Below are 23,765 nucleotides of genomic sequence, written 5' to 3' on the forward strand. Positions count from 1 at the left end.
ACACACATACAGATACACACAGATACACACATACATACAGACACACACAGATACACACACACAGATACACACATACATACAGACACACACAGACAGACACACACATACATACTGACACACACACAGAAACACACATACATACAGACACACACAGAAACACACATACATACAGACAAAACACACACACACACATACTGATACACACACAGAAACATACAGACAGACAAACAGACACACACACATACAGACACACACACATACTGACACACACACAGAAACACACACACAGACAGACACGCACACAGACACACATAGACACACAGACACGCATATACTGACACACACACAGAGACATACACAGACACGCACAGACACACACATAGACACACATATACTGACACACAGACACACACACACAGGCATGCACACATGAGAGAGAGGGGGGGCACACATACATAGATATATATAAATGCAGATACTCCATCCAGAAGCCCTGGGAGGAGGACCGGCAGGAACTATGTCCTCAGCACCGTGATAGTCTTATTTTAATTGAATTGCAATCAAAGACCCCCCCCCCCAATTTGGAAAAAGTATTTATGGCCACTGCAAGCAGATTTTATGGATTATGTCACAAGCATCGATGGAAGCTGTGAGCTCCTGTGCTGACATCTGCAGCATTTCAAACACCCTGAAGCACAGTTCTGCTGTGTTTTCCCCACTTCTGCTGTCAAGTGAGGAGTGAAGGCTCCATTCAGCATAGCTACAGAGTCCTTCCCAAAGCTCCACCACACACATCTAGAATTGAATCTGTCTGAGAAACAGAACTGCTGTTGCGATGCTTGTTCTGTTCTGCTCTGTGCTATAAGCAAACATGACTGGATCTGTCCTCCCAGCTCTCTGGTCTCCTCAGAATGCCTGTCTGCTCTGTTTGGTTTTCAGATCAAGCAGACGCATCGGCAATGAAGTCCAACACCAAGAAGTGTCTTCCCGCTTGAATCCCACCCTTCATTAGTCCCTGGATGTTCTTAGGTTTTCTATTTTGGGGGTTGTTTTCTGTCCTAAGCAAGTTTCAGCCAAATTGGATTCACTTCTCCTCCAAGCTGAGAATCCAAGGCTGGAGCCAACCACTGAGGAATGAAGGCATCGTGCTTTCAGTGGCATTATGAGGAACAAGGTCTTATGGGAGGGATTGGAGAGACAGGGACAGGGAGGTGATGGTAGGCAGGGGTACAGACCAACTCCTGAGGAATAGACTCTTGCTGTGGGCCAGGCTTGGGGACAGGTGGCTGCAGAGGAGGATTTGGGAGACAGGTAGCAGGCTATGTGGGGATAATCACAGAGATTTTGGTAGATTTCTGGGTTTAGAATCCATAATTTAAATTTTCTTCTCGGTTATTTTTCATAATAAAAACTTGCTTCGTAAATAAAGCATATTTGCAGGGGACATTATGCCAAGCGTCCCTGCAACAAAACACTTGCCAAAAGCAACTTAAGGGAGGGGGCAATTTCGTTCATATTTTGGTTGGGTTTAAGGTGTAATCCATCATGGCAGGAAGCCACGACAGCAGGAGCTATTCTGCATGTGGCAGACCCTGGCATCTTTACAGTGTTGGACTGTGAGCATTCTTCTCTTCAGGGGAGTAGACTTTAGCAATCCTCAAAGTGTCTAGTTCACTAAAACTCTTGTAACTATCACATGGGCTCCGCTAGCTTCTTCTGCTTCTCCTGCAATGATTGCCTTTCCATTTTATAACTAGATGCCTGAAAACTCTGGATTCACTACTTGGAGGAATGTATATGTGTATGTGTATGTATATAATGTATATGCATGTGTATGTGTATGTGAGTGTATGTGTGTGTGTAGTGTGCATGTGTATGTGTATGTATATAATGTATATGCATGTGTATGTGAGAGTGTGTGTGTATAGTATGCATGTGTATGTGTATGTATAGAATGTATATGCATGTGTATGTGTATATTGGCCTATTTTGCAGCCTCTCCCTTCACCATTTAACATGTTTAGGCTGGCTTGCCATAACTGACTAGGTGAAGGAGATGGAGGAGACGCCCATGAAGAAGAGAGTGAGAGTGAGAAGCACATAACCGGCCGGGGCCACTCTGGTCCACAGAACGGTGTCCTGTAAGTCAGGGAGCACGTTGTCTGAGAGGCTGTGGGCTGATGAGAGCTGGCATTAACATGTTCAGCATCCCAGCCCCTTAGCTAAAACTGAGGAATGTGGAGCAGAGCATACCCCACCATGTAGGACTAATGGTGTATGCCAGAGATACGTGAGTTGCCTCACTCTGGCTTAAATGTGCTGTCTCGATGCATTAGGATCCTGGCTCCTCTCCCCACTCTGCAGCACTGCAAGCTGAGAGACTCGCAGGGAAGCTGTCCACCACTCTCTCATCACTGAACAAAGATCCGCCAAGACACTGGGAAGTGACAAGAAATATCAGGCTCTGACATAAGACATTGTGCTTCATGGAACACTCTAAAAACAGCTCTATAAAGATTTAGATCCTGGTGCAGGGCAACTAAATAAAAGTGGTAGAGATTCATGGCTCTACCATATCTCTGATGCTCCTCTGCCTTGGGGGTCTTCACAGCAGAGAGCAGGTAGCTGAGGGTGGGAGAGGAACAGATGTGTCCCCGGCACTAACTGCCCACCCCCTCCCTGGAACACTCCCCCTGTCTGGTGCCTTTCACACTGTGTTAAGTGAATCTCAGCTGTTGGACATGAACGTGTGGGATACATTATTTCATTTTTTAATTGTTCGACTGTGTTGCTGGGGGGAGGGTGCCACATCCTGTTAAGTGAATCTGAACTCTTGGATATGAATGTGTGGGCTACATTATTTCATTTTAAGTTGTTCTATTGTGTTGGGGGTGTGCAGTGTGTGTCTGTCTGGGATATACATACATGTGTGCATTCATGACAAACCTTGAGGAGAGTATATGTCCTCTATCATTGCCCACCTGGTTCCCCAAGGCAAGCTCTCTCAACCTGGAGTTAACCCTTTTTTGTCTATGCTGTCCTTCAGAAAGCCCCACTTACCCTCTTGTCTCCACACACATCCCTCCTCCTTTGCTCCGGCCATGTGCTGGGGTTATCATGTGCACAGCCCATGCACACACACCCTGTTCTGTGCACCTGTGCATACGTCCATGCCTGACTTTGACACGGGTGCTGGGCCCTCCTCACTTCTCCCTCTTGTGCTTGTGCAGCAAACACTCTTAACCCTGAGCACCCGAGTATGGACTCTAAATTACCTCTGTGTTCCATCTGTGTGTGTGCTATGGCCGGGCCAACACCCAGAGGCATCCTAACTGACTGAGGTCTTGGGGCTCATCCTGCCAGGAGGAAACGGAGACCTCGATACCCTACACCTCTCCTCCAGACCCTAATAAGCAGAGCTTAGGAAGGACACCTACTGGAAAGCATCTCTGATTAGTATTTGAACACGTCTGTAATGCCATTTTATTTTCAAAAAAAAAAAAAAAGCAAAACAATGAAACACCTCTATCTAGAATCAAGCAAATCTTATCTGTGAAGTAGAAAGACTCAACACTTGCACTGGCCTGTGTCTGCAACATGCAAATGCCTTTGAACTCCCCAGCTCTCAGTTTGTTAACCACAGTGTTTGAGGGAGAAGTAAGGGAGAGAAAAGAAAGGAAGTAAAGACAACATTTAAAACAGTCATGACTGCTTTCCTGTAGTGGGAGCAGGAGGCCCTGTGACCTCATCTGGACAGCTGTGGCTCTGTCGGAAGCGTGTGGCTGAGCACTGTTCTCTTTGAACCGCTCAGTGTGGAGATGCCCCTGGTTTCACACGCACCGCACAGCCCTGCTCAGGCACCAGGCTGGCCTTGCTGGTCTCCTCTTTGTCGTATTTCCTATAGTCTTAGGATATGAGAAACAAATATTCTCAGCGGACATAAAAGCTCCTTCTGTATGTGAAGAGAACATGGGTGAGGGGAGGTCTACCACATGGCTGCAGATGCTGGCACACTTAAACATGTCCGTGCAGTCTTTCATCCAGCTTTACTGTGTAGCGCTCCTGCCCTGTGCCACCAGCTATCCCTGGCTCCAGGAAATCTACACTGATACTGATTCCCAATCTTACTCCTGAAGAGAAGGAAAACAGGAAATTAAGCTTGTAGGCTCCAGAGAAAACCATCTTCACCATGCAAAGGACAGTTCTGGCCATGCCGTCTGCCCCCTGTGTGGAAGCAACGTGCTCAACATCCTTCCTGTGACACATCAGCAGCTAAAGCCCCAGACAGACAAGGTGCCTCCATAGGCCTCTGCACTATGATCCAGTCCCACAGAAGTGCTGATACTGAGCAAATGGGTACCGATGTCCTTAGGAATGTGTTTCTCCCTATAACATCCAGACTCCATTTTGAGAAAAGTTGTGTGTCCAGGAACCAGTAAAGCAGATAACTCAGCATCATTTCCTAAGCCTTTGCCAGTGATGGGCATGATCCTTACCATCCACACAGACCTAGGCCTGGCACTAAAGATGCCTGGAGTATCTGATGGGGGAGGGGCAGAAGAGGAAGGGGTGGAGAGAGTGGAGGAGAAGGGAAGGCTGATGGAATAATCTTGAGGAGGTGTGTGCTTCCAGGTAAGCTCCCAGCACTTGGATAACACTTCGTCTAGGGCCAGTCTGATGGAGGCATTTCTGAGGTGAACTTTGCTCTTCTTGCACAGTTCCAGCTTGAATCATGATGATTTTAAAAAATAAAATAAGAACCCTGTCCTTTCGGTCTCTCCCTTCCTCCTTTTCTTTCTATCTCTGTCCCTTTCTCCCCTTCCCTCTGTTTATCCTCTCTCCCCAATTCTTTTCCTTCCCCTCTATCTCCTCTCTCATCTCTCATTTTCAGCTCATGATATAAAGCACAAAAGTCTCTGCAGACCCGGGCCGATGTTGGCTAGCGAGTGAGTCAGCTGTGCTCGAAGCAAGTGAGTTAGTTGTGCTTCGATGGCTTGGTGTTCAGTGCCCAGAACCAGAGGAGAAAAGCATCTGCTGTGCGGGTCCGACTATGGGATGGTGTTATGGTAGGTCCTTGTCTGAGTGAGCAGGGTGCTGAGATGGGACAGACTTGTGGAAAGAAAGGCACTGTGCATGTATTACCCTTGAGGTGCTCTGAGAAGCAGCCTTTTCAAGTGGGTAGGAAGATAGCCTCCTGCTGTAACAGAGCTTAGAGTTGAAGATGTGTTTTGTCAACTGTTGCCTTCCAAGTTCTCCACACAGTTCCTAGTGATGCCTGTGCATGGCCTCTCTTCATCTGGCATCAAACCTTTGAGAGGCCACACTTACCTCCATGGCACTGATGAGGGTATGGCACTGGCCCAGGTTCCCAGGAAATTCAATGGCAAACAGTGGAGGGGCAAGCTTATTAATGTGGGTAAACTTGTATAGACACTGGGACGATGAAGACATAGAGCCTTGGCCTGGGTGTAATATCACCCAGAGCAGAAAAGCCAGAAAGGTGTGAGCTCAAGAGCCAGCACTGCAGCAAATTCCCTTCACCTTGACTTTGCACACTGTCCCCTGGAGCTCCACTGTGCTGCCATCTCTCTCCCTGCCCAGTCTCCTACCTGGCATGTCCCCAGGGGCACATCAAACTGCTGGGAGACTTGCACTGCCCCTGAGTTCCAGTCTCCAGCCCAAAGTTATTCACCAGAGGTCTTGCCACACCAGGATCATTGAGGTTAGGCACCCTCCCAACACCTGCTAAAACAAGAACATCCAGGGACAACCAGATGGCTGAAGTCCAGCATAAGAGCACAATGAAAAAAAGCCAGGGCAATATAACACCTTCAAAACACAGAGATCAGCCTACAGGAAGTCATGGATATTGTACACAATTGAAGTGCAAGAAAATTACCTTATATTCAATCTTTCTTATAAATATGATAGAAGCTTTTAAGGGAGAAATGAATAAGTTGCTTAAAGAAATACAGGAAAACACAATTAAATGGGTAAAGAAAATAAAACTGTTCAAGACATGAAAGTGGAAATGGAAGCAAAAAAAAGAAAACACAAACTGGCATCCTGGAGATAAAGCCTGTACTCCACAAAATTGGGAAATCTAAATGAAATGGAAATTTTCTAAACAGATACCCTTTCATTAAGAACAAGTAAACTATTTTAACAGCCCCTAAGGAGATAGAAGTCTCCCAACCAAAAACTGCCCAGGGCCAGATGGTTTTAGCACAGAATTCTACAGCCTTTCAAAGAAGAGCTAATACCAAAATAATTCCACAAAATATAAACAGAAGGAATACTGCCAAACTTATTCTAAAAGGCCCCAGTTATCCTGATACCTAAACCACATACTCAACAAAGAAAGAAAATCTCACACCATTTTCTCTTATGAACATTGGCACAAAAATACTCAGTAAAACACTCGCAAACCAAATTCAAGAACATATCAAAAACATCATCCACCACAATCAAGTAGGCTTTATCCCAGGGATTCAGGGATGGTCCGATATATGAAAATCCATCAACCAAAGTAATCTGCCATATAAACAAATTGAAAGAAGAAACCACATGATTATCACACTGGATGCTGAGAAACCCTTTGAAAAGATCCAATACCCTTTAATGTTCAAAGTATTGGAGAGATAAGATACAGACACAAGGCGTATACCTAAACAAAATAAAAGTAATATACAGCAAGCCAATAGCCAACATAAAATTCAGGGGAGAGAAACTTACAGTAATCCACTACAATCGGGGACAAGACAAGACTGTCCACTCTCTCCCTATTTATTCAATAAAGTATTTAAAGTTCTAGCTAGAGCAATAAGACAATTAAAGAAGATCAAGGGCATACAAATTGGAAAGAAAGAAGTCATATTGCTATTCAAGGATGATATGGTAGTATACGTGAGCAAACTCAAGAATTTTACCTGAGAACTTCTACAGCTGATAAACATCTTCAGCCAAGTAGCTGGATACAAAATTAACTCAGAAAATCAGTATTCCTCCTTTATAAAAAGGAGAAAGAAAATAGGGAAACAACACTATTTACAATAGTCATAAATAATATAAAATATCTTAGAGTTACTCTAACCAAGCAAGTGAAAGACTTGTACAACATGAATGTCAAGTCTCTGAGGGAAGAAAGTGAGGAAGATATGAGAAGATGGAAAGATTCCCCATGCTCATAGACCAGAGGAGAGGGATAATGACCATCTCACCAAAAGCAATCTCAGATTCAATGAAATTCCCATCAAAATTCAACACAATTTTTTATAGACCTTGAAAGAACAAATTCCCAGCTTCATATGGAAAAAAGAACAAACAAATAAAAAGCCAGGATAGCTAAAACAATTCTGAACAATAAAAGAACGGAGGATAGGGTGGCACCCAAGGGGGAGTCACCTTCTCATAGGATAAGGAGAGGGAGAGATGGGGGAGGGATTTGTAAGGGTGGGACTGGGAGGAGAGACCGGAGGGGGCTGTGATTGGGATGTTAAGTAAAATTTTAAAATACAATAAAAAGGTTTTTAAAATGAAGAAGGAAGAAGGAAGATGAGGAGGGAGAGGACAAGGAGGAGGAGGAAGAGGAAGAGGAGGAGGATCAATCATCTTCGGAGCACTTCCAGTCCGTGCTCCCCATGACTTAGAGCTCATGTGTACACTGTCTTGTCTCTGGACCTGGCTCTAGGAACTTTGCCCACCAGAATCCACAAGGTCCTGAGGGAAGGCAAGAACAAAAGGTGAAGGCAGACAATTGCTGTCCCCCTCAGGCTCTTCCACAAGTTTCCTGTGAGGAAGTAGGAGGAGCCTCTGTGTGCATGCCACCTGCATAGCTTTGGATTGGTCACTACTTCCCTCTCAGAGTGTCCTTTCTGCTGGGAAAGTAAAAGCCCTCCACCACAACCCCAGAATTGGGATGTCTCCCTTGCACAAGCTGAACAAAATCCAACACCAGGCAAGCTCCCCTCACAGTTTACCTATGCACATTACAGATAAAGCTAAAGTACCCAGACGGTTGTCTTTGAAGGAGAATAGCACTCTCACTTATTAATGAAGGCAATTACACATTTCTGGGAATGAAAAACAAACTGTAAGTGCAAATATTGAAAATCATCTCCATTATCCCTTCAGTGCCTTTCCCACACAGGCATCCAGCATCTCACAGCTCCTGGGAGGTTAGGGCTGTGGCACCCAGTGATGCTAATGGCAAGAAGAAACTGAATGTGTTGAGTTGGCTCCAAAAACCTGGATCAGCTTCTTCCTGCAAAGCTCAGGACCCACAGTGGATCCAGACTGGAGAAGACGGCTCTCAGACCTCAGATCACCTGCTCCTGTCCTCCTGGAGAGCTTTCAGATGCACACAATGTCCCTGGGTGGACAGTCAAGTCACCAGTGCACAGACCATCCAGCCTGTGCTTCAGACACTGGCTGCAAGTGAGCTGGAAACTGTGATAGGACAGGCTGCAAGCCCGGCGAGGGGTCTCTACTCAGATTTCACTCTCGACTATCTATGTAAGATCCAGTTGATAAGGATCACACAGCAACGATCTTTCATAGGAAGTTTCTTTATGCCTAGGGTAGTTTTATTAGCCTCCTCATGGAGAGACACAGAATTCATCAAATGTCCCTACAGGTTATCAGAGCTGAACACCCCACTCTTCTCAGCCTTTGGGAAGTATCATCTTTGTGAAGAGGGCTCTGTGTGCTCTGAGGGCTCTATCTATGTCCATGTCTACCTTTTCTATGCTTTGATGGTGTAGTAGGATAAAGAGGTATGTTAATGCCCGTATGTAACACCCATCCACCTAACAGATGGAAGCCAGCTCTTAGGAGCCTTCCGGTATGAAGCCCACTCTCTGCTCTTAGCAGTGATATAAAGGTGCAGTAAGATAAACCTAGTGCTGGGAGGATTCGTATCCCATAGTTCTGAGTCTTTAACAGAGACCCCTGCAGCCCTGCAGCCCTACGTCTGGTCCCCGTGAGACGTCCTACCTTGATCCACTTCCATGGACTTTACAAGAACAGTGACTGAACCTCTCAAAAGACCCCTGCTGGCCACAGGGCCGGTAATGGTGGGGAGGAGGTAAAACACTGAGTGAGTGACTTATCAAATTATTCCTTCCATGATCTCTGTGAGGAGGCTGGATTCGTGTCAGCTTCCAAAAATCCCTGTTTCTGTCTCTTAAGTGTTCCTGAAATGAAACAGAGGGGTTTATGCTGATCAAGAGGGACACCTGGCCACCCCCAGTCTTCCCTCGATGTTCCCTCCTTCCCTCAGCCTCTGCACAGTGCAAAGCACTCTGGGAAACAAGCCACCACCAGCTAGATGTCAATATGTCTACATTTACTGCAAGTGGTAAATTCATCAGGAAGGATTTAGAGCTGGTTTACCATGTGATAACAAAAGAGAGGGATAATCTCTCTGAGCTTCCTATGTTTTCAATTTGCATATGATATTGGGACTCAAATTAATCTGCAAATAAAAGCAATATAAATGCAAAGCTGTGATATTTACTTAGATTAAAAAAAGAGAGAGAGACCATGAATCTCCCTTGTCTCAGACTTGATGAATTTCCCAAAGTGTCATAAAACTTATATTTCATGACTGATTGAGAAATCAGACTTCTCTTGCCCTACTGTGACTTCATCTGGGTTAGGATCAAAACTAAGGCATGGCACATTCTGACTTTTAAAATTAGTTGTCATTAACAAAAGTCATTCCCTTTGTAATATCTATTTTTAAAAAGCAGTTTTTTCTGTTCATTAAACACAATATCCCAAATACAGAAGAAAAAATTCCATCCTCAAGGATTGACTGCTTTCCCTAATCTAAATTGGTGATCGACTACAGCAGAGGCATGTTTGCCAGCCACAGCAGGGCAGCTACACACATGAGCTCACAGTTCATTGTCACAGTGGCTGTGATGGCATGCACATGACCCGGACAAGCTCAAACCAAACCAAGTCTCATTGTGGGGAGGAGAGGTGGGTAGGAAGTCTATCTCCAGCTGAGGATCTATTGGCAACTGATGGTTGCTAGACGAGTTAGAACCGTGCTCCAGTGGAAGGTCATGCAACCAAGAGTTAAGGAGCAGCACCAATGATGCTTGATGGGAAGGGGATGATGATGAAGAGGAGGAGGAGCAAGAGGAGGAGGAGCAAGAAGAGGAAGAAATGCTCACAAAGGGATGGATAGGGAAGAGAAGATGGATCTGGGAGGAAGTAGGAGAGGAGAGTGACTAAAATAAAAATGCACTGAATGAGATTCTTCAAGAGCTAATGGAAAGGCTCCTTATTCAACTAGAGAAAGGTACATGGAGCTCCCTTAGAGTAGGGGCACACATTCTGCAAATCCACTGATGCCAATGGCAGTGTGTAATCTGTGTGACTGTACTCTGGGTAGGCTAGGTGCTGCCCACAGCTGTGCAACTCTGTATGGTCCAGAAGTGAGCTAAGTAGTTTAGTCTCAGCCTGAGCTGAGACTGTGAATCACTTGAATTGATCTACAGGAAGGCTTTTGCTCATCTCAAATACTGACAAGCTAGAAAGGCAATCCTCACATATTATTTGTGTTCCCTGAAAAACCACTATATATCACTTAGTCGGAGTAAGAGCTGTCTTGTGAGGGTCAAGGTGCAAAGAAAAAGCAGTGAGTCACAGAAGGTCTTAGAAGTGACCACCTGCCCTGGTGATGCAGCCGTCCGCTTGTGGAAGGATCCAGGGTCATCTTTCTTGCATGACCCTGTGTGCCGACAGGCTGGTAACCGGGCAGAAAGGCATTTCTCTTTTAACTGTGATTTGCTATGGCCCCACATATGGAAGTAAAGAAAGACTAATCTATGCTTGTAATAATGGATACATGGGATGTTTCATTCTGTTTATGAATGTTTGCCCGGGTGAAAGTAAAGGGGCCTTTTGAGCCATTCTGTACTTTTGACTCTTTGATCTTAATGACACTGTGAATCACCGAATGCTCCCTTTTTAGTGTGACTTCAATCTAACACGGGATGTGACCCAGCCTTTGAAAGTCCCGAATCCCTAAGATGGGCTTTCTAGTTGGCTTTGTTGAGGTTCTGGTTGCTACATAAAATACACCTCAACACACACACACACACACACACACACACACACACACACGCATGCACATATGCACACACACGCACACAGGCATGCACATGTACACTGCTTGTTTCTGAGATCAAGTTTCAAGCATTTCCATTTCATGAGTGAAAACCCCAGATCTATAGAAGTAAAGTGTTAGTAATACAGTAGTGCTGCTACTCTATTTTGTGTGAATATACTAAATTTTAACAGTGATTTGAATGTGAAATGTCTCCCATGGAGTTAGGTATCTGAATGTCAATTCCCAGAAGATATCACTGTTTTGGAAGGTTGTGGGACTTAGAGACTTCCTGTCCATTCTGTTCTTCCTGGCAGCAGATGCAATGTGACCAGATTCCTCATAGTCCTACTGTCAGGCCTTCCCTGCCTTCAGGAACTGTAGTCCCTTGAGCTAAAAGTCAAAACAAACCCTTCCTCCCTTAAATTTCTTGTTTATAGGTCCTTGGTCACAAAAATGAGAAAAGACTCTAATACAGACCCGTGGGTTGTTGAACGTGCCACTAGATGATGAGGGAAGAAGACCCTAGAGGGACCAGCTGCATACTACTTGGAGTGCCTACAGCTCAGGGACTGCAGACAAAGGAGACTGTGCAACTGCTCTGTGTGGCTCTGCTGCCTGTTCCTCTTGGCAGAATAAAATGGCATCATCCATTTATGAAACATTTGTTGCAATACTAAGAAACAAATGTCCTTTGGCATAAGGACAGAAACTAACATTTATGAAGATACAAATACATTCCTGAACTTTGTCTAGCTTATGTTAGGGAGGATACATAAGTTACTGCTGGGCTTACTGTGACAAGAGGGCCCAAAATAGAAATAGATACTTAGTGGTTAACTTGAGAAATGATACAATTCAAAGTTAGTAACCAGGTGGGTCCAACTCCTGGCCCTTGATCACCACAGTGTATCCTAGCTGATGTGTGTAGAGGGGACTTCAGCTCTGTGCATGTTACATTGTAATCATGAGTGCTGACCATGAGTGCTGCTTTGTAGAGCTGTGGCTGCCACTGCTCCAGCTCTTTCCCTACACATTATATAATGTTGTATTATATAGTTTCATTGAAGCATAACTTAAATGAAATAGAATTCCCCCAACTCAAGTGTTGTTTGGTGTGTTGCAATTGTACAGTTACCACAGGGATCAACATTTACAGCATTCAGGTCACCCAAAAATTCCCTTTGCATGAAAATCACATCATAGAAAGCATCCACCAGACAGGCTGAGTCAGCGAAAGCTTCCAGCCAGCCTCACTGAAACAGAGAAAGATTAGTGCTTCCTTCTTAAAACCACAAGCAGTACACACAACTACCTTTAGCACTTCTGTTCAAAATCAAGGACAGTAGTTCTCAACCTGTAGGTTGACATCCATTTTGGCATCAAAGGACCTTTTCACAGGGGTCACCAAAGATCATCAGAAAACACAGATACTTAAATTATGATTCACAACACTAGCCAAAGTGCAGCTATAAAGTAGCAACAAAAAATAAGTTTATGGTTGGGGTCACCACAACATGAGGAACTGCATTAAAGGGTTGCAGCTTTAGGAAGGCTGAGAACAAATGGAATGGGACAAGGAAAAACTCAGACCTGTCAGAGAAGAATTAGTAAAGATTTGCAAATTACATAATTGGATGTACAAAAAGCTCAAACTAATAAAAGAACTATTGGAACAAATTAAGTAAAAGTAACAGACTGCAGAATACACTTTTCACATAAAAATATTAACTATCATATTTCTGTCTAGGTAGCCAAAAACCCGAAATTTATATTTGAATGTGTAAACTTTAAAGAACAAAGAGTGTGGGGCTTACATCACCTTTTAAAATGTAGTTTCCCATTACATCATAATGATCAAGAGTGACTCAGTGCCCTAACGATAGTCATTCAGTATATCCTGGAGGAAATTCCATTTGACCTTAAAAGAGAACATCTAGATTAGGGCTGCTAGGTATTGCAAAGATCCCAACAAATCACATTAGCTCTCACAAGTGACCAGGGCTTTACTAGTTCCTCAGCCCTAGTCTATCAACAGCTCTGGCCAGTGCTCCCATACTGTGGCCGCCCGTCCCTAGGTGCATAAGAATTTATATTTGGCAATTTTTATGCCATAATTTTCCCCTTATCATTATGAAATTCCTATTTTCACATTTTTGTTTCATGTAAAATTTAACTGGCCGTCTTGCCTCTCCTGCACAGCCTGTTTGCATGGTTGCATTTTCCTGGCACATCTGTGTGTCCCTTTCAAGTGCTTCTCTCCTGCAGTGCACATACCTTTCTCACCCAGCAAAATAATGTATAACTGCTTCATCATTTCAACCTCCTACTTCAGGAATGCTCATGGAAGAGTATTCTATTCCTGTGTATTTCAGATCACTTTATAGTGTCCTGAAGTAACAGATGTGTAATAGGTTGAGATGATCATCTCTGAAGCACTGGCCTAGATTAAAACGATATTCACTAAACATAGTTTTCATGAATGTATGTATGTAGCGTGATTGACATTTCTCATGTGCCAGTCAACACTACAAATACCTGGCATTGTAAATGATTTCATCTCCATACAAGAAGACCAGATAAGAAACATGTATCATGTTGTTCTTTTAGAAATGGAGATCTGTGACATAAGAAAGTTCCCATGACTAATATTATGCTTGCTGTAATTTGAATTAGCTCATAATTAAATAATGTGAACTTCATAAGTCCTTGCCTTTTTTAGTTAAAATATGTCAAGTTTTATAAATAATCCTTATATTAATTAATTCATAAAAATCTCTAGTTTCATAAAAATCTCTAATGAATAGCTATTTGTTATGTATGCATTTATGAATGTCTAATAACTTTAATTAATTAAATTAATTTTCTGTTATAATTGTCTGCATGATGTTTATAAATGTCTTGAACTGAAGCTATTTAGTTTGTCTTTTTCTTTCAGCTTACATTATTAGCATTTCTAGGTTTATTACTAATGTATTTTAGTTGTAAATCATGGCTTTGATATTGAATTGCTGTCCATCAACAATGTTTCATGCTTTCAATATCAAATTCTGTTCTTTACAACATGAATGTTGTTTCTACAGGTTTTAATTTGTTTACTTTTATCTAGGTTCCATTGTTTAAGATCTTCATTTTTTTTTGATGTTTTACTTTAAACACTTTGTTTCAGTATGTTTCTGGTAAGAATAATATAGGCAGGTTAATAGAGATTCCCTGAGGAACACAAAGATAACAGTATGCATCGTGATCTGAATCTTCTCATACCCACCAAAGGAGAAAGAAAAGACAGACATACAGACAGGAAGGAAGGAAGGAAGGAAGGAAGGAAGGAAGGAAGGAAGGAAGGAAGGAAGGGAGGGAGGGAGGGAGGGAGGGAGGGAGGGAGGGAGGGAGGGAGGGAGGGAGGGAGGGAGGGAGGAAGGGAGGAAGGAAGGAGATAGATGGATGGATAGATAGGTAGATAGATAGATGATAGATAAATAGATAGATAGATAGATAGATGATAGATAGTTACATAGATACATAGATACATAGATACATAGATACATAGATACATAGATAGAAGCATCCACAAGGCAAGGACTTATGTAGTTCACATTATTTAATTATGAGCTAATTCAAATTACAGCAAGCATAATATTATTCATGTGAACTTTCCCTCTTATGTCACATCTATAGCAATGGAGGATGCCACAGCTGCCTGTGTAGAGCAAAACAAACACAAAAACCCATATGCCTCATGCCCACACCATTGGATGACATTAGTGGTGGAACAGCAGGAAGGAGTCATGCAAGGTCATGGGCTTGGCTGATTGCTCTACCATGCATATCTTATAAGAGATCTCTATTCTTACACATTTATACTGAGCTACTTAACAGAAAAGAGTGGCCTGTGTACATCCCCACAAACGTCACAAAAATATTACAGACACCTGAAGATGGAAATGATCGGGTGCATGCAGTTAATACTATGAAAGATCCTTTGGAATGTCACACAGAGCATTCTTGGTAATATCCTGTGATATTACGAAATGAATTGATCACAAGGAAAAAGGAAAGCAAACCCATTCATATTCAGTTAACCTACTTGGACTTGATCCCTCCGTCACCCCGAAAGCTTGCCAATTTTGGGTGTGCTCTTGTCTTTCCATTTACATAATTCTGCTTCTTTGTCAGCTAACTGCAGTGTTTCTTTTTATCTTCAAGTTTCCATATATTTCCCATTCGGAAGAATATGCGTTTTGCTGTGGTTTGAATGAAAAGTGTCCCCGATAGACTCATGGATTTGAGCACTTGATCCCATGTTGTTCGTGCTGTTTGAGAAGGTTTGGATGGCTTTGCTAGGGGAGGGGCAGGTCCCTGGAGGCAGAAGCTCCTCCTAATATGGTTTTATCATAACTTTGGCTCTCTGGGACACGTGGCATTTCAGTGGACGTTTGTAATGAACACATTAGTGGTTACACACACATAGAGAGCCAAGTAAATAGCCAGCCAGAGCAGACTAAGGAACCACACACTGCAATACAGAGGAGGTAGAGTTTGCCAAGGATTTACAGGATGTGATGTCACCCTGAACCTCCACGAACCTTCCACATTGCTTACATCAGCAGCATGGCTGGAACAGAACCCTTGCCTGTACCCACTGTACTTATCTTTTCAAAAGAAGAGTATAGGGGAAAGACATCAAGCTGCTGAGTCTAGTTGGGATGAAGATGCTGAAGAGGACGCTCCGAAAGACCCTGGGCTTATGGCCAGGCTGATCAGTGATGTCCACAAGGGGGAGAAGCTGGGAAAGCCCAAAGATGAAGACAGCCAGCAAACAACAGATAGGAACAAAAAAACCTCAGCCCCCCAGCCATTCTTAATCCTAGATCCATCTGCACTTACAGGGAAGTTGTCCCAGCCAAACCAAAGGAAATTAAGTGGAGTGCATCTCAATAAATTAAATGGGATTAAAACAAAGGCACAGAATGCTGCAGCCATCTCTAATTTGGGGGCATAAAAGAAAAAGGAGAGGGGATCTTAATGGGGTTCCCACAGCCATTAGAGTAGGAAAAGCCATTTCCATAAATTATGGAAATGGGTGCTGGTCTCAAGTGATGCACATTTTCATATTGTTTTGCAGTCTTAATGACATAGGCTATTTTTGCAACATCTGTTTTTGGGGACCCCCCTTTTCCTCCCACACTTCATTAGAAATTCTGCAGCTATCCTTTATGAGCCACTCCTGCTGGGAGACGGATGGTGTGCCATTGTGTGATTGTGCAGGCCATGATGTGGAGTTGAAATGGCTTTTCACAGAGTGTGTTCTAGTGTGGCCCTGCACAAGTGACTGGATCATGCAATACTGAGAACAGCATGCTTCATGCTTGGGCACGTGTGCCATGCTGGGCAGAAGCAGAAGGCTAACTTTTTCAGCTTCTGGAGATGGGGATTCATTGTGCTGACCTTTGCCAAGCCGTGGTGTTCATTTCAGGTTAGGAATCAGATGATGCTTGAGAAATTCAAAGAAGATTCTAAACTCATTGCCCATGGTAATGGCACCACCGAGTGTCTTCAAACAACAACATCCATAGAAATTAAACCCCAGCCATTAAATAAGGCAAAGCAGGGTAAACAGAAATGGTGACAATCTTCCAAGGCTCAAGACTCTGTGAAGGTGGATCTGCAGAGACTGATCGTGGTGGCAATCAGGGAGCACCACACTAGTCTTGGGGTGAAAAGTAAACAAGAAAAGGAGGGAAGAGGAGAGAAGGGGAACACGGAGAACAAGGAAGCATAGAAAGCACAGATGAGAGAGCACTGGTAAGGAGGGAGCACTGATGAGGAGGGAGCACGGGTGAGGTGGGAGCACTGGTAAGGAGGGAATACAGGTGAGGAGGGAGCACAGGTGAGAAGGGAGCACAGGTGAGGAGGGAGCACTGGTAAGGAGGGAGCACTGAGGAGGAGGAAGCACGGGTGAAGAGGGAGCACAGATGAGGTGGGAGCACTGGTAAGGAGGGAGCACAGTTAAGGAAGGAGCACAGTTAAGGAGGGAGCACAGGTGAGGAGTGAGTATAGAGGAGGAAGCACGGGTGAGGAGAGGTGTTTCCTGCCATCATCCTGCTGTCCCACTCTAGCACAAGAACCACTGGTCCACCAGGAAGACTCCCTACAGGAACACAAAGAAAACACCATGAGATATGCTTGCAGGCCTTTTTCCTTCTGAAATTTTTTAAATTCTGCATTTACAAATGAATTTTATGTACATCCCTGCCGTTACATGAGAGGATCCGCTGTTCGTAGCGCATTATACAAATCTAAACTTCAAAAGGAAAAATTTGGGAATCGTATGAATTTTTCAATTTCTGAAACTGTATGACCCTCGCACGGCTGACTATAGAACATTTGTAATAGGATTGAACCGGTGTGTGCCTGGCTAGGCAGGGTTTGGTTGATGTCCCTGGGAGCCCTGCTCTTTTCTAAGGGAAGGCAGAGTCGGGTGGATCAGAGGAAGAGGGAAGTGGGAGAGAGACTGGGGAAGTGGGAAAGGAGAAGCTACCGTTGGGATGTTATATAGGAGAGAAAAATTTTAAAATGAACAAAGTCAATCCAATCTACATTTTTAGAAAAATATCAAAAAAGTGATTTTTCTGAGGCAGCTAAAAATAATAGAAAAGGAAAAGAAGAAATTCACCTTCCCCCTTCTTCTATTCTACGCCCCATTTGTCTGCTTCTGCTTTCTTTCCCCATAGTCATTCATCTCAGTACTTATTCTTCTGTGCACAGGGCAGGAGCATGCACACACACACACACACACACACACACGTACACACACATAGACAAACACATGTGCAGACACACAGACATAAGCATACACACTGACACACTGAAACACACATGAACACAAATACACACTCCAGTGAGATAGACACACACATGAACACAAATACACACTCCAACACATACACATAGACTAACAAAGGCACACACGGAGACACACACACACACACACAGACACATACACAAACACATTCCACTCCTAAATCCCCTTGTCTGATGTGTCACAAGGTCCCAGCTTGGACAGCTGGTCCCAGTGATCACAGAAGGCACTAATTTCTGAGGGAAAAGAAGGGATTAGACATTGTTTCTCAGTTTGATTCTAGCCTGGCCATCTTGTCCTTTTAACCTGGCCCCCACACTGTTTCCACCTAACAATGATCCTTATTATGGACACAGGTAGCTCAAAAGTGAAGTAGCTGTTTGCAGCCTGCAGCAAACTAGATCGGCCAAGCAATTGGTATCTGCCGCCTAGCTTCCATTTGATCAGACATGCTGCTGAATGGAGTGGTTCCATCTCCAGGTCAGCCAGAAAGGCCACACTGGGCAGAAGCACAGGGAATCACAGAGGTTGCTTAAGTCTGATATTCTCAGTTACCTAAAAAGTGATGTTAGCTCTTTAGATGCTCTGCTATTAAACATGAGGAGTCACCCCTACCGAGTGACTGTCACTTTCTAAAAAGCATCAACAAATCAAATGCTTAGAGCTAAATAGCTACCAGGGATATAGCACTAAACAACACCATCACAAGAAGAGACAACCCCCCTGCTGTCACAGAACCATTTTGAAAATTAGAAACTAAGGAAAATGAACCACCACTTATAGTTCCTAATACAGTAAGTGGTCAATAAATCCTGGAAATGAGGTGTGTGTGTGTGTGTGTGTGTGTGTGTGTGTGTGTGTCGCTAATCACATTGCTGTCTTTCCTTCTGAGACATTTTAAATACTGATTTCAGAAAGGTCTTCTGCACAACCCACTGCCCCCTCTATACACATACACACACACACACACACACACACACACACACACACACATTTATTTCCTCCCGAGGTCCACAAATTCCTTGAAGACCTGTCAAATCTGGACCTCTTGCACTGATCGCTGAACAGAAGACACTGGACTGAACTGTGCCCCACTAGGGCTAGAGCCCACAGACAGGCAGTAGCTGTCCCTTCCAGATGTCCAGGAGCTTCAATGCCCCAGCAGGGGAGCATGTTAGCTGTTTTAAACATGTCTTTACAGCAAAGATGCTTTTTGATTGAAGTTGAGACATCTGGAGATGTGTATTTAAGTAGTTGGATCCAATGCTGCCTATGACATCAAGTAGCATCTATCTCAAATGGCATCTCGACAGTAGCCTTCCACCCATTCCCCCACCTCTCCTCAGTATCCTCGAGGAAGTCCTTAGTAACACTGGCCTTCATCTGATACAGTTAAGAACTCTTGTGCTCTGTTTTGGTAACTTGTTTCTACAAGCTGATTGCAATAGGCTCTTTTAAGCAGTAACTTTGAATTGACTCATTTGGCAGAGAGTATCTGAAACAAGAAACAAGCAAGGCAAAAGAAAACACTCATTTTCTTCTTTGATTCAATTCATTGTGGTTTGAAATTATGAGCTCATTTTAAAGAGATACAAAGAGGAGTTTTAAGGAAGACGGGTCTCTGGATTCACCTTGAAACATTGTAATATGATTGCTCAAAATGGGTGTGGTTGGCAGTTGATGGTGCTATTTGGAAAGGTTATGGAACCATTAGGAGGTGGAGCCTTGCTGCAGGATGTGTGTCACTGAGGGCTGCCTCTGAGGGTTTATAGTCTTGCTCCACTTCCAGTTCTCTCTCTCTCTGCTTCCTATGTGTATAAGAAAATGTGATTAGTCAGCCTCATGTTCCTGCCACACCACCCCTCCCCCACCCACCCTCTGCCCCTGGAACTGTAAGCTAAAAAAAAATAATCCCTTCTTCCAACCCCACCCCCCAAAAAACCCAAGCAAACAAGACCCAAAGCCTGAGTGTCAGCACATTTTAAAGCCCACTAAGTAAACATAACCTAAAACTAGTTCTATCTCAGATAAGTCTATGGCAATCTGAGTTGCTGGTTCTTCTTCATAGGTTGTGATAGGGGACCAGCCAATGTCTGCACCTCCAAGTCACCACATAACCCTGTTTGGAAACAGGATTGTTACAGATGTAATTAGCAACCCATTCTGTGGCGACTCCTTATACAACCCTAGAACACTGATGTGTAAATGTAGCTATGGATTCACAGGACAGGTGTGTGGAATGTGCACAAGATACACTTATGCCTCCTGACACTCAGTGTGCCCAGGGTTCCCATAGAAGAGAGTGCTTCCTTCTTAGGCTTACCTGGTAATTTGACCTCACATAATCAAACCAATTTGCGTTACAGATAGGCAAAATGCAGTGAGAGTGAAACTCCAAGCCTATAGGGATCCTTCTTCCCCTGATTTGAATGTGCAAATAGCATGGGAGCTGTGTGTTTAACTAATTCATAGTCATAAATGTAGAATGTGCAAAATCTGCAATGCTAAACATTCAGGCTCCAGATGCTGAGTTTATAAAAATTTCTATTGCTTTATAAATTAGAATCCTACAAAGATTCTACCAGATCCAATATTACCAGACCTATTTCATTTTAGGACTAATTCAAAATCATATTTTAGATCAACTCATACATAAAAGGAAGCTGATTTTATTTTTAAAACAACCAGCAGCCTTCAGTAAAAGGCATCTTCCATGAGTCTCTCTTCTGTTATTGTTGAGCATTTTAACGAATTTCAACTGTTTTTTTAATGAAATGGTGACTACTTTGGAGGAAATTAAAGAATTTTCTCAAAAGAGAGATTAACAGTAGTTGTATTTGCTATTTGAAATGGATTTTATCATATAGCTGACACATAATAAATTAAATACTCAAATCCAAATAGCTTTATTTTACAGTATCTGCTACTTGGATTTTCTAAACATATTATTTGATGGAAGGTATTAGAATAGCTTTAAAAAATCAAGTGAGAGTACTTCAAGATATAAGGTGAGGCTGAGGAGATGCCCTGGTTGCTGAAGTGCTTGCTAGACAAGCATGAGGACCTGGGTTCAAGTCCCAGTACCCATGTAAATAAATAGCCATATTCGTGATACATGCCAATACTGGGGCAGAAACTTCTGGAAATCTGATTTCTAGTTTAGAGAGAAGGAAACCCCAGGGTTGGGAACCAACCTTGTAGCCCAATTTAAGCAGTATCTGGGAGCAAGGGAGTATAAAAGGCAGTAGTTTCAGTCAGAGTGCCAGAAGTCCTGAAGGGCTGTATTCACCATGTCAGTCACACTTCACAATCCACGTGGCCACTTAACTCCTGTACAGATCATTTAAATTCTCACCCAATCTAATAAAACCACATTTCTCTATAATGCATCATTGGATGTCAGCATTTTTATGTACTAGTACACTGTATGTACTCATCAAGATGAACAAATATTGGTTGACTTAATCTTTTATGTTTACTGTTTCTTATCTCTCCCCATCAGTGCATTTTTTTTGTAAAAGGCAGAGGACTCTCACATGTACAGAACTGACTGTCTTAACATAGAACTTAGAACCTACGGGTCAAAGCCATAGACACCTTTGCAGATCACCAATGGAGATGTAGGATTCCAGCTGGGAAAAAAGAGATGTGGGCATAATTTTTTTTTCTATATTCTTTCTTTACATTCCATATGATTTTCCCTTTCCTTGTTCCTCCATCCCCATAAGTCTTATAAGCCCTCTTCCCTCTACCCATTCCCCAGCCTCTCCTCTTTCCCACCACCCACCAGAGGCAGTGGAAGAAAAAAGTTATTAGGCTATGGGGGAAACACGGGCCTGCCTGGCAACAGTTCTTTGGGGCTGAGCTTGATTTTCTTTGCCAGCAGTTCAGTCCTGTAGCAAACACCAAACACAGCTCGGCAGCTGCAGACCAGTCTTCTAGGCAGGCAGACACCAGACATGGACCAGCAGCTGTAGTTCAATCCTGAAGGAACTGTAAGGCTCACTAACTGGCCCAAGATGAGGCTATGGAAGTGGCAAACTGCAGCAGAAACCTCACAAGCATTTCTTTGGTGAGTTTCTCTCAGGTGTCACCACTAGTGTAGATCAACACTATGCAAGGCGAACCAATACATGCCTGTTACTGGTGAAGAATAGCAAGGCGCAGCAAACCAAACCAATTATCAGTGCTTGTCTCTCACTGTGGGGTCATATTTAGACTCTATCATGGGTCCTTTCACGTGTTTGCTATAGCAAAACATCGTTTCACCTGTGTCTACTCCAGAAAACATTCTTTCACCTGTGTACCCCAGGGAAACATCATTTGACTGACTTTCCAAACAAACCAAGTTTCCACTTCAAAGAGATATTGCCAAGAAGGGCAATAAGGGTCACATCAGATGCTCGCTACTATAGGCTTAGACTTAGGGTCTCTGCTTTCCTGTGTTATCACTTTCTTAGTCTGTGACTATTCATTAACTGCATCTGACCTGATTCTAACGTTGGACAATTTCTTGGAGACATTTTAGGGATTCTTACTCCAGCTCTGAAACTGGTTTTCTACATTCATAGAGTATTCTAGTTCCTATAATAGGTGATCCTACCATGGTTTGTTATCATCTACATCTCTTCATTGAGGGCCTACTATGCACAAAGAGCTTGAATTGATGTTAGAAAGTAGGGAGTTAGACCAGCAGTGAGACCATTGCTCTCACAAAGTGTGTGATCTACTAAGGAGCTGAGAAATCATTCAGCAAAATACAACTTAAAGTTGAGAGTGGTAAATCCCTGTGGGGACATGTACAAATGACCCTCAATTTGAAAGAATATAGAGAATTAAAGTAAAAATGGAGACATGTACAAATGACCTTTAATTTGAAAGAATATAGAGAATTAAAGTAATACAAAGCCTGGGGCTGTTGGCGCTCTTGCTCCTGCTCCTGATGTTTCTAATCCACAGGCCTGAGCATACCTTGAGGTGTTCTGTGGCTCTGGAAAATGAATGGTCCTGCCTCCAGGGTGCCATGTTCAGCACAGAGATGCTGTCTGTGCCGTGCATGCAGGAGTGACTGAAACCTGAGGGCAGCTGTTAAGGCGGGTGATTAGCCAACCAAGGCTGACCAGGTCATGTGGAAATTCTGGGGCAGAGCCGTTTGCTTTCTGTTCATTAGGAATCATAAGCTTTACAGTTGTTGACCATGATCTTGGAGCAAAGGGAAAGTCTCAGGAAGAAATGATCATACAAGAAGGAGAGCACTGCGCCCCCGTGGGGCTACAGACAGGACTGGGACTGGGTGCAGCTCCATCTCCTTCTGAATTGCTCATCTGCCCAGCTACTCGAGCCAAGCAAAAAGTCACGAGTTCATGGCTGGGGAATTTTCATCAAATTCTGTGTGTATTATAATTACTCCACCCAGCCATTATCTAGATAAAGCTACCACAGAATACACATACAAGAATTTAAACTGGCTATTGCTTCAATAAAACTTTATTGATGAACACTGGAGTCTGTGTTACTTGGCATTTTCGTGAGTCAGGAAACATGGTCTCTCTTTACCTTATTCCAGTCTTTGAAAAAATGTAAAGTTAGGTTCAGGTCATTGACTTTACAGAAGTGGACAAGAGTTAAATTTCTCTTTTAAGTCTCAGTCCACTGCCCTTTGATCTGCTAAGAAGCAATGTATTTCTGCTTCATTCTACACTAGAAGGGGTTTGTCTTGCAATACTGACAACTTAAATGTTGTAATACTTACGAAGAGTATATGAAACAGAGAATATTGAA

Source organism: Apodemus sylvaticus, chromosome 16 (genome assembly GCF_947179515.1).
Source record: "Apodemus sylvaticus chromosome 16, mApoSyl1.1, whole genome shotgun sequence".
In the NCBI taxonomy this organism is placed as follows: domain Eukaryota; kingdom Metazoa; phylum Chordata; class Mammalia; order Rodentia; family Muridae; genus Apodemus; species Apodemus sylvaticus.